Below are 12,558 nucleotides of genomic sequence, written 5' to 3' on the forward strand. Positions count from 1 at the left end.
TATGCACTTTGGCCAAAAAAAAAAAAAAAAGTTATACAAATAACAATTATACCAAACAGAGCTATTTAAGAAAAGGCAAAGTAGATCATGGGCCCTCTGCAAAGCATATTAAAACGATGCTGAAATTCCACAGGTTAAAACAACTGGTTTGGAAGAAGCTTTGGACCCTGAAAGCTCACAAACCGGGATCTCATCTGGCATGGACATGATTCCCAGGCACTGCCTGAGAGGTTCAGGGTCTGGATTTTATGCAGCAAATGGATTTTAATCTCTGGATGTTAAAAATAAGAATTCCTTCTTCCCCAGGATAGAATTTAAATAACTGGACTGTTTTAAAATTAAACGAAACACTCATCATGGTCTGCCCAGAATAACTTCTCTGTACATGTAAAAACGGAAAGAAGCAAATAAAAAAGCTAATTAGAAAAGGCAGAGATAGCAAAGTAGTTTTAGGAACAAACAGTCTTTATTTACTAAGACACAAATCATAAAACAAAAAAGTTTTACTTCTTTAGAAGCTTTGTGTCTCAGCTGACCCGGAATTCTCTCAAATCATTTGTGAAAATGAAAGATCCTTTTTAATTGGGGTCAGTCCATCCTAAAGCAGATCAGTCCTGGGTGTTCACTGGAAGGACTGATGCTGAAGCTGAAACTCCAATACTTGGCCACCTCATGCGAAGAGTTGACTCATTGGAAAAGACCCTGATGCAGGGAGGAATTAGGGGCGGGAGAAGACGGGGACGACAGAGAATGAGATGGCTGGATGGCATCACCGACTGGATGGAGGTGAGTTTGAGTGAACTCCAGGAGTTGGTGATGGACAGGGAGGCCTGGCGTGCTGTGATTCATGGGGTCGCGGAGAGTTGGACACGACTGAGCGACTGAACTGAAGGAGAAACACTGCTACCAAGTAGTTGTGTAAATGAGGGTATTTCTTAAAAGCACAAATTAAGACAGTGCTTTCCTGACTTAGTTATCTGAAGTGACAACTGAGTAACAGCAAAAACTGAGTAAACTGGTTATTATCAGAGTATCTCACGATTTAACAAAAACTCTGTCATACTTCCTAATAGTAATCCAGGATCAAAGAGCTGAGTATCACTGGGAGAGGCTTTGAAAGCACTCACACATCTTTTTACACGATTCCTTTATGGTTGGAACTGGGCAGTGCATTTACAAACTTTTCTGCGCAGATACTTCAGATATTCTACTAATGTTCAATATGTCTTGATCTTAAAGATATATTTAACTTATTAATGCTGGAATTTTTTAAAAATTACTTTTATTGGCTGAGTCGGCTCTTAGTTGTGACATGCAAAGTCTTAGTTACAGCATGTGGGATCTAGTTCCTTGACCAGGGATTGAACCTGGGACCCCTGCATTGGGAGTGCAGAGTCTTCGCCACTGGATCACCAGGATAGTCCCCAATGCTGGAATTTTTAAAAAAGGTCCCAATGCGTGGTATCTAGGATTGAACATACTTCAAAAGGATTTTCTTTTAAAAGACAAAGCCAATGTGGCAAAATCTTGGTAACCGGTGAATCCAGCGCTGGGTAAATTGGAGTTTTCATTGTACTATTTCCTCTATCGTATAGGCCTGAAATCTTGCAAAATAAAAAAAATTTAAAACTCAACTGCCTTACACACAGAATTTTAACAAAAACATTTTAAAGTGTACTGACAATTTAACTTGCATGCATATAGATTCTCTATTCTCTTTCTACATATTTGAGTTCTGGTGAGGGTGTTATTGATTGTTTCTCTGTGCTGATGGGAGGTAGGTAGACAAGTAACAGTGAACATGCCATCAAAAACCTGGGGCTGCAAAAATCTACATGAGACAGTCTTGGTTAGAAGCCAGGCTGGGTTTGGGCACGCCTGCTCATAACCTAGCATCAGTCGGTTGAAAAAAATAAAATCTTTATTATCGCAAAGTACAGAAAGTGACTACTTATTTTACATGAGCCACAGAGAGTGTTTAAGCAGATTTACTTATAAATCAGATTTATGTTCTCAACAGCTCTAGCTGAAATGCAGGGAAGGTGGAAGGAGGTCGAAAAAGGAACAAACAGACCACGAGTGTGTCATTCTGGGGCTTTGACTAGGGCGGTGCTAGTGGAAGTAGCTGAGAAAATGAGGTGAGCCGGAGAAGGCTTGTGAGGCGCTGGATGCGGAGCTGGAGGAGGAGGAGGCATCAAAGATGGCACGCGCGTTTTCAGCTCGTGAAACGAGGGGATGGAGCCACCACTCAGTCAGACTCGGGGGTACCAGCCAAGGAGCTTGGGGCTGTTGGACTGGGGCTCGAGGTCGGCCCTGGACACTGACAGCTGTCTGGGACCCTGAAGCAGAGAAGCTGAGTAGGAAATGAGCAAGTAAGCACAGAGAGATCTAAGCTGCGATGAGTACGGGACATAACTGAAGCGATGAGGCTCGTGTCATTACCTTCAAAGTCACACTGGATGCTACACAACTGAAAGGTAGCTCCTTTCTACACACTTTCGTCTTTGAGCTTTAGCGTATTTTATTCTAAATTTTTAGATAGAAGCTGATTATCTTTTTCTCTCAAAAGAAGGTAAAACTAAAAAAGATTAAATAAAAACTTGAACTGTCTTTTGTAAATTAAAAGTAATACTATTAATAATGATATCTGTATCTTTATTAATAACAATACAATGTCAGCTACATAGGAACATGTCCACACATCTTTAAGATGCTTATTGAAACATCTGTGACATGCTATCTGGAATTTGTTTTAAAAATAACTGAAGTAATAAAACAGAAGAAAAAGAGGATGAGGGGACGATGGGACCAAGTCTGAGAAAATCTCAACAATGATTTAACGTGGGAGGTAGGAACACAGAGGCTCCACTTTTCCGTATGACATTGGGAGCTGAGGACAATCAAAGAAAAACTGTCTTTTGTTACATAACTCCTCTCCCAATCTCTCCTTGCCATTGAGACATTCTAAACGTTTACGGTCAGTCTCTCTTATGGAAGCCCTGTCCTCTGTGTTCTTCCCCTACAGGCTGGACATCAGTTGAGGGGAAAGGTTGAGGCTGAGACAGGAGAGGACAGTGTCTCCAGCCCAGCGGCCCTGTCCCTTCTGGCAACATCTGGTCTTCATTTCCTGATTCCTTCACCATCAATCCTGCACCTCCCAAAGACAGAGAGAAGACCTCTGGAGTCGCCCTTCTGAGTCTCTCCTAGCTTTCTACTTCTGCCCTAGTCTCCCCGATCAGCAAAGGCAGGGCCTTCCCACGTCCCACCCCCTTCCACTTGCATCCACTCCTCCAGACCCCACCCTTCCCCATGTCCATGAGGGATGAGGATGGATAAGCCTCCACAACCTGGGGACACCTGGAGGGCCGCTGCATCCTAGAGCATGCCACCCGGCAAGGGGGAGGGAAAGGCAGACAACACACCTCACCTGAATTCAGCCCCCTGGTCTGAGCAGAAGACCCCCACCCCAGCATTTCTTGTCCAACTCTAGGCAGGTGCCAAGTGGGCAAACCTGCCCATTAAGCGCACTCCCTGCAGGCCCCAGCCTGGTCCAGCATCGTCAGTCACCAGGACAGAGCACTGCCGGGCAGGGGGTGGCAGGGGTAGGGCAGCTCACTGATTTAAGCCAGGTTGGGGAGTTTGTGAAAATGTAAAAGCAAAAACCAAGGTTCTCACCTAACTTGAAAGATACGTCTGAGTAAGGTTTTATTTGCATTTGCACTCTCCAGGTGCAAGCTGACCCAGCCTACCTGGGCTGCCCTAAAACAGGACCTAAAGGGCAAGCACCGCACCACTAGTAACTGGAAGAAGTAAAACAGCCAAAGTGTCCTCAGGCTCCGGGTAGGTCTCCCACTGGTTGGCATGAGTTCTAACCTCGGTCTTCGGTCCTGGCTTTCATCTCAGAGCCCGTTATGTAACTAACCTCTATTCATCCCTCCATTTACACAAATCCTGCTCTCCTTCAGAACCTTCCTCCCAGGGGCGCCGATAAGCTCTCTCCCTGGAATGAGTCTCATGCGTTTGGATGATTCTGACAAGCACAGCACTGCCTGGCGGCATGGTGAACAGGCAGAGATGAGATCAGTGGATGATTTCAAAGCAAACACTGAGGAAATCCAAAAATAGACCAACGTTTCCACTTCTGCCACGTCTGTTGCTGTTAATCAAACTCTTCCTTTCAACAAGCACCCTCCCCTAGATCTGAAACGTGCGATGCACCCATGGGTGCTCTAACACAGATGCCTTTTATGCTTATTCAGGATGTAGGCTAGTCTGTTGTAAAAAGGGAGCGTCCCTCCCCCCTGCTTTATAATACTTTTAAAAGAAAAGGCACAGAATGCCAAAATTCAAAAGGCTGAGGTAACAGCTTGACTTTCTGCTTTGCACTCTGGTATAATGAGAATATGGGTTTCCGTTGTGGCTCAGTGGTAAAGATCTGCCTGCAGTGCAGCAGACACAGGTTCGATCCCTGGGTTGGGAAGATGCCCTAGAAGAGGGCATGGCAATCCATCCAGTACTTTTGCCTGGAAAATCCCAGCCTTGCAGGCTGCAATCCATAGGACTGCAAAGAGTCGGATACGACTGAGCGACTAAGCAGCAGTTGCAGCATGTTGAAAATATACTGGGTTCAAACACAAGTGTATGAAAAACCTTGAAAACCTCAGAAGAGGGGGAAATGCCATGCACAGAAAATATTTCTGAAACTCAGAAATGTATTCAGCTAGCATATACTGAGAAGCTGCTCAGCTGGCTGCTTCCACATGGATAACCTTGTTTAATAGGAGGCGAACCGCAAACACTCAGAAAACACTATATATTAACACTGCAGATTTGCCATTTTTCTCAAATATGCTTGACTCTTCCACCTCAGATTTTAACTTTCGGATGAAATGCGGTCAGCAAGCTCCTTTTGGATCTGCCCATCGCTTCCTCTGCTTCAGCTGTAAGAGGTCTCTTTTTTGGCTTTTTCTTTTTTGTGTGTGGACCATTTTTAAAGTATTGAATTTATTATAGGATTGCTTCTGTTTTAGTATTTTTGGTCCTGAGGCATGTCAGATCTTAGTTCCCTGACCAGGAATGGAACCTGCACCCCCAGCATTGGACGGTGACATCTTAATCACTGGACTACCAGGGAAGTCTTCTCTTTTATGGGTTTTTAAGTACTGGACATGTGGGACTCCCCTGGTGGTCTAGTGGTTAAGACTCTGCACTTCCACTGCAGGGGGCCTGGGTTCCACCCCTGGTTAGGGAACTAAGATACGACATGCTTTGCAGCAGGGCCAAAAATCAAAACAAACAAATACTGGACATGTAAAGTGATAAATTCACCAAAATTTGAACAGGCCTCCTGTGTCAACACACATGCCGGCCTCCTTCTAACCTCAAAATTTAACCAGCATCTCACACTCAAGTCTAGGGTGCAAGGTCTGACTCTGAGGCTAAAACAAAATCTCTGAACCAATATGTGAAAATGAATGTCTGTGCAATAATTCAGGAAGAAAGGGTGTCAGATAAATGTTCAGAGGGTCCATGAAGCCCCAGAAACTCAGTGAAAAATTATATCAGAGCCTTCTCCAGGGAAGAAAATCCACAGCCCTCTCCAAAGCCTAGCCTCAGAAGCCATGGAGCAAAAGCGTGTATTTCAGCACGATGTTTAGGGCACCTCGAAGGGCTCCTCTCTTTACTTGAGAGTTACAACTTCAGCTGCCTCCCCACTCCCCATCCACCCTGCAATCACCACAGCGAGGTTTAAAGGACCCTTGGCTACTGGGGAAAATACCCTAACATCAAAGAACAAAGCTCACCACCTCCCAGAACATTCTAAGGAAATGCTGTGAGTGCTGTTTTAAGCAGTTTTAAGTGTGGAATGAACGTCTGAAAGGGAACACTCACCAAAACACACATTTCAATAGTCTGTTTAAACAGGACTGAGTCACTGGCTCTGCACATGTTGACATTAAGATGGGAATGACGGGTGGGTGGCCAGGCCTGAAGGGGCACCGAACGTGTGGTGAGAGCTGGTGGGGGTGGTCCCGGCAGGGCACTGGTGTGGAAGGAAGGGGTGCTGGGACAGACCCCCCCGTGGGAAGTCAGGCCTCCGAGGAACAGACCTGGGTGAATACCTTCCTTCTCTGGAGGGTGGTTTGGAATTGGAGGGCAGAGTAAGGGCAGGAGGCAGCCAAAACCTGGCCTAAGTCTGCAGAGCTTTCTCCACACTCTGCTTAAAGGAGCCCCTCACCTCTACTAACTGCCAGTACCCAAGGAGCCTGCCCTTGAGGGGCCGCCACACTGCCAGCCTGCAGGGACCCGGGGCCTGGACTGGCCCCGCAGCAGCCCAGAGTCTGAGGCCCCAGGAAGACAGGTGTGCACACCAGACGAGCAGGGGACACCAGGGTCGTGGCTGGACATCAGGAGACTGCCTCCAGCAGACCTGGTACCGAGCAAGGCAACACGGTGGAGAAGAGGAGGGGGGAGTCAGGCATGGACTGCTGGGTTTGCTCGGGGCCGGGGAGGTTACAGACGAGGCTCATGGAATCACAAGGGAAGTTAAGGGGAACACAGAGACGGTGCGGGAATGCAGGAAACAGGTTAATACACTAACAGAGACCAAAAAGACATTAATTCTACCAAATGCAATATGTGCCTTAGCTTGGATCCAACGTTAAAGGCCTTCTAAGGAGAACTGGGGAAACCTGATTGAACATGGCCTGGGTTAGATGATACTAACTAGGTTAACTTTACTGATATGATAATAGTCTTATGGTTAACAGGAAACACGTCTTTATGTTTAGAGATACACACTTAAATAGAGAAAATGTCTCCTCCTATAAATCCTTCAAAAAAAAGAAGCAAGCATGGTAAAATGTTGACTGCTGTAATGGGGTGGTTAAGTACATGGAGGTTCATTATACTCTTCTATTATCACGTGCCTAAACTTTTCATGAGATTAAAACAAATAATATCTAGAAAAAACTTTGGAAGGATGTGTTTTTAAACAGTTCATCCCTTAAATTGGGACAATGGCTTATTTTTATTTTTTCTCTCTTTGTTATTTTCTACTTTGTGTCTACAATTAATAGGACTTAGGATAATTTTCCACAGCTACATACAATAACACATATTTCCGGAGAGTTCAAGACAAGTTCCCTCTCTTTCCAAGCACCCTCTGCCTCCCACCCCCAGCACAACGCTGAGGAACAGAAGCCCAGATCCCTCTGATCCCATGCCTGCCGGCGCCTGGATGCGCTTGACGGCTTTCCAAACCTGGTTTCAGAAAACGACCTCCAGACACAGCCTGTCACAGAAGGACGAGAAGCAACTTAAACAGTGCTGGTGCACGATGCAACGAGACAAAACATTTCTCCAAGAACTGAAGCGGGAAGGATAATCACAGTCTGGCTGTATCAGCAAGGGTAAAATTGGCGAGCCAACGGCAGGCGGTTTCAGGCAGAAACGGAACAGCACAGGCTGCGGGACGGAGCCAGCTGTGCGTCAGTGGAGGACGCGGGAGTGCCCGACGGACAGACAGGTGGAGGGCAGGCCCCAGGCGCATCCAGTGCAGCTGTCTGCAGAGGCTCTCAGGGCGGCAGGAGGGCACTGCCCTCACTGCCTCTCTCTGCTCCTGCTTCACACTCAGCGGCGCCTGGCGTTGCTCCCCGCCCCTCCCCACCCCCATCCTAAAATACACATTCGTTTGTTCAACTAATGACAGCAACACTGAAGTCACACTACATGGCAGGTAATTTTTGCTTTTTTAACATTTATTCATTTACTTATTATTTATTTGGCTGTGCTGGGTCTCAGTTGAGGCATGTGACCTCTTAGATGTGGGATCCAGTTCCCTGACCAGGGATTGAACCCGGGCCCCCTGAATTGGGAGCAGAGTCTTAACCACTGGACCACCAGGGAAGTCCCATGTCAGGCAATATTTGAGGGTCTCCAAATTCCTTTGTCATTCTAATCACTGCTGTGATGAACATTTTTCTGTATGTATCTTCATACTAGAAGATGTAGTATAATAAGAGTGGCCTTTGTCCAAAGTTCCTGGCACAGAGTTCCTAAAACCCTCAGAACTTTCCTGGATGACTGGAGTGTCATGCGACTGATAACAAGTCCCTTTTGATCACACCTGAGTTTAATAAGGTGTCTCAGGATGGAGGCCCCAAAGGGTGTCCAGATGGGGCTGGTCACCAGAAAGACCAACTCGTGATGAGAAGGTGGGAACTCTCGGGAGCTGGCGACTGATCGGGTTATAAGAAGACTTCGACAGTGAGAGTCACAGGGCCCCCAGGCTGGTGAACCCACAGAGGTGCTGGCGAGGTACCTGGCCCCTGCATCTCTGCCACTTGCCTGTTCCTGAGTCACACCCTTCACAGTAAACCAGTAAGCGTATCTTCCTGAATTTTTTTTGAGTCCCTATAGTGAATTATACGAGCTGAGAGGGGGTTGTGGGAGTCCCCTCAGAGCTGCAGCCAAGCAGAAGGGAAGTGTGGGCAGCCTAGGGACCTGGGATGCACCTGACAACTCAGCTGAGGGCAGGCTTGGGGGACTGAGCTCTGAAATCTCCGGCGTCGATGCTAACTCTGGGCATTCGTGCCAGACCAGGACTGGACTAAAGTACACCCAGTCAGTGGGTCCACCCCTCAGGGAATCGGTGTTTGAAAAGACACCACGTATTTGCTGTCAAAAAGAAAACCCCTCTCAACTACAAGTGCTACTTACATTTATTCACATATTTACGTATGCTAATAACCTACAGGTTGACCATGGGCAGTAAAGAAATACAGTCTTATCTAGTAGCAAGATGAAGGTTCTGTCTCCCTGTGATAGAAAAAGCAGCTTGATTCACAATTACCCAAGGCTGAGGAACTTCACAAGGGAAGGAAGACTTTGTAAAACATCCAGCAGTGATAATCATCCCTGGATCCCCTAGGAAAAAAACAGAGGAAAAGTCTCCCCACGGCCCTGTTTACCTTTATCACTACTAGCTGTCTGATTCCAGGTCAATGATTAAAACAAAACAACATATTGTGGTGCAACGTTAAAAATTGTGTTTATGTACCAAAGCTTTCTTATCCGTTCATCTGCAGATGGACATCTAGGTTGCTTCCATGTCCTGGCTATTATAAACAGTGCTGCAGTGAACACTGGAGTACGTGTGTCTCTTTCAATTCTGGTTTCCTCGGTGTGTATGCCCAGGAGTGCGATTGCTGGATCATATGGCAGTTCTATTTCCAGTTTTTTGATAAGAAAGCTTTGGTACATATACACAATGGAGTATTATTCAGCCATTAAAAAGAATACATTTGAATCAGTTCTAATGAGGTGGATGAAACTGGAGCCTATTATACAGAGTGAAGTAAGCCAGAAAGAAAAACACCAATACAGTATACTAACGCATATATATGGAATTTAGAAAGATGCAAATGATAACCCTGTATACGAGACAGCAAAAGAGACACAGATGTATAGAACAGTCTTTGGGACTCTGTGGGAGAGGGTGAGGGTGGGATGATTTGGGAGAATGGCATTGAAACACGTATGTTGTCATATGTGAAACGAATCACTAGTTCAGGTTCGATGCATGTTATATGATGCTCGGGGCTGGCATGCGGGGATGACCCAGAGAGAAGATAAAGGGAGGAGGGAGGTGGGAGGGGGCTTCAGGAGGGGGAACTTACGTAAACCCGGGGCGAATTCATGTCAATATATGGCAAAACCAACCAATATAATATTGTAAAATAATTTGCCTCCAATAAAAAATAAATTAATTACTTAAAAAAAAACTGTGTTTAAAGTAGTTAATAACATGGAAAGATGCTGGCCAATCTTATTAGAGAAACCAGTTTCTAGACAACACTGGGACTGGAACCTGGGCTTCACTTTCAGAATGACTTATCCACAGACTGTTTACTGTGTAACGATTTTCAGGCAATAAACCTTAGATAAGCACTAAATTATCCCCCAGTGTTTCAGATGTATAAACAAATGACTAATATTAAGCCAATCCTCCCATTCTGAGGCCCAGAATCCTTCTTAAGAACAAAAATCTCTTTTTTTTCCTCAAACCTAATCCCCTTCTACCCTTTCTCCTCTGTCTTCATCTCAACACAGGACTCCTGTTCCAAGCCCATCCACCCCACCCTGCCTTCTCTTCCCAAGACAGAAGGTGGGATTTATTGTTGTTAGGGGCTGTTTTTGAAGGATCTCCCTCCTGACAAAATTCTTCTTAGTTAACACTACTATTGTAACTGTGCTGCGAGTTCCAGCACTTTATTTCACACTCACAACACCCCAACGAGGTGTTCCTTAACCTCACCTTACAGCTGATGAGACCACAGCTCAGCAAGGTTAGAACCAAGAGCAAGCGAGCAGGAGAGAGGAGAGGCGTGGAGCTGGGTCCAGGGTACAGGCGGGTCACGGCTCAACCATGCTATGCAGCCTCTGAATTAATTCTGGAGCTGTCTTCAATCACTCAATTTCTCTTCACTCCTGGGATGACGCTCAGAAAACCCTAAGAGGGCCACAAGCCCAAGAAGAAAGGTTTTGAGGTGGAGGGTCGATGCTACAACAGGACACAGTCATGTATATCGCTCTGCGGGGCTACATCTATGAAGGGGGCAGGCACCTGAGTCAGGGTGGAAGCAGGGGGCTGTCCGTGTCTAGGAACATACCATCCATGCCACGCTTCTGAGTGCTCACAAGTCAGGAAGGAACCACGTGACCAAGCTGGGCTAGACATTCAAACACGTGGGACTGGGGGCTTCCTTGGTAATCCAGTGGTTAGGACTCTGGTGCTTTCACCGCCATGGGCCTGGGTTCAATCCCTGGTCAGGGAACTAAGATGCCATGTAGAACAGCCACAATGAAAAAAAAAGGTGGGACTATTCCTCCCTGACTGCTGGGGAGGCGATCCCACAGTTTCACACAACCCCCCGGGTTGCAATGTGTCTCATAATTGGCAAAGTTCAATCTGACAGCTGCGAGAACAGGACCCCTGGTTACCAAGGCTCTGGGGCCTGGATTTCTAAACTCTAGCCCGCAGGGTGGGTCTCTGCAGTTCGGGACCAAAGAGAGGATATACGCAGAAATAACACAAACTTAGAGGGTCTGGTGATGACAGAGAAGTTTGACTGTGAGCCAAGCTGACTTGAGTCACAGCACTAAGAAATCCTACATAAGGATCCAAACCAGATGTTCAGTGTCAGCACTCCCTAATTAGCTTAAACCCTTAGCTGCATCAGGACTTGAAGCCTTAAAATCAAATAATAAAATAATGTCTAAGATAATCATTCGGAGAAGGCAATGGCAAGCCACTCCAGTACTCTTGCCTAGAAAATCCCATGGATGGAGGAGCCTGGTAGGCTGCAGTCCGTGGGGTCGCTACAGGTCGGACACGACTGAGCGACTTCACTTTCACTTTTCACTTTCACACATTGGAGAAGGAAATGGCAACCCACTCCAGTGTTCTTGCCTGGAGAATCCCAGGGACGGGGGAGCCTGGTGGACTTCCGTCTATGGGGTCACACAGAGTCGGACACGACTGAAGTGACTTAGCAGCAGTAGCAGTAGCAGTAGCAAGATAATCATTTACCCAACCAACCACAGGCCCTGGGAACCTGCGGCATGCGCTGTGCCCGGCATGAAGTGACCATAGAATAAGCACGTGGGGCTTATAATCCCGTTAAGGAGATGAGAGCCACGCTCCAAGCCCCTTCAGAGGACAGTCTGGAGGACAACTTAAGGAAGTTCCTACCACTTTCTCAAGTGATGGCCACCTCCCCTATTCCTACAGAGAAGATACCACCACTGCTCCACCCCTGGACTTGTCTTCCCTTTCTGAGTGGGTTATTTCCCCTATGAATCTGCCTCCGTATTTAGCAAGAGAACTTTCCAGACTACAGTAATTCTTCATTTTTGAAAACCAACTAAGTTGTATTTTATTTTTTTATTTTTGGCTGTGCAGTTTATAGAATTCTTAGTTCAATCCTGAGTATAAAGGATTCTTAGTTCAATCCCAAGTATATAGGATTCTTAGTTCAATCCTGACTGGGGATTGAACCCGAGCCCTCCACAGTGAAAGCACAGTCTTTACCACTGGACCTCCAGGAAGTCGCTAGGTTGTATTATAAAAGGACTTTTATTGCTGACAGAGCAGTAAGCTGGGACAAGGTGAGGTGAATGAATGCAGTACTTCTAAGGTTATGACAGGAGAGAGGAGGACATCTGGGGCTGAACCAAGCTGAACACTTGTCATCAGGGAGGACAAGAAACAGCAGTTCTCGGGGCTGGGCAGGAGCTGAGTTCCTAATGCGGCACTGATGCCCTCCAACCCTCAAAGTGTACAAGCTATGTTCTGCTGCCCCTCAAGAAGCAGGCAGACAGGCCCCCAAACCACTTTAATTCCCCTCCAGCCCAATCTTAGCTTGTATTCCTTTGGTAACAAGGTCGACAATCTCACCCATGAACTGCAACTCACAAAGGGGGAATGTAGTAGAAACGTTAAGTTGCATAAACTGCAGACTAAAAATTTACAGCAAAGACACTACTTCACAGTCG

The 12,558-nt window shown here is 46.3% G+C and overlaps 1 protein-coding gene across 7 annotated transcripts in view; it reads right to left on the reverse strand.

The window, feature by feature from the left end:
• The window catches only part of TACC1 (transforming acidic coiled-coil containing protein 1), a 93,324-nt gene that overhangs the window by 31,915 nt on the left and 48,851 nt on the right, over positions 1 to 12,558 (reverse strand). The gene's annotated exons all lie outside the window — the stretch shown is intronic.

Source organism: Moschus berezovskii, chromosome 26 (assembly GCF_049115385.1).
Source record: "Moschus berezovskii isolate FMDL1 chromosome 26, NW_MosBer_1.0, whole genome shotgun sequence".
Taxonomy (NCBI): Eukaryota; Metazoa; Chordata; class Mammalia; order Artiodactyla; family Moschidae; genus Moschus; species Moschus berezovskii.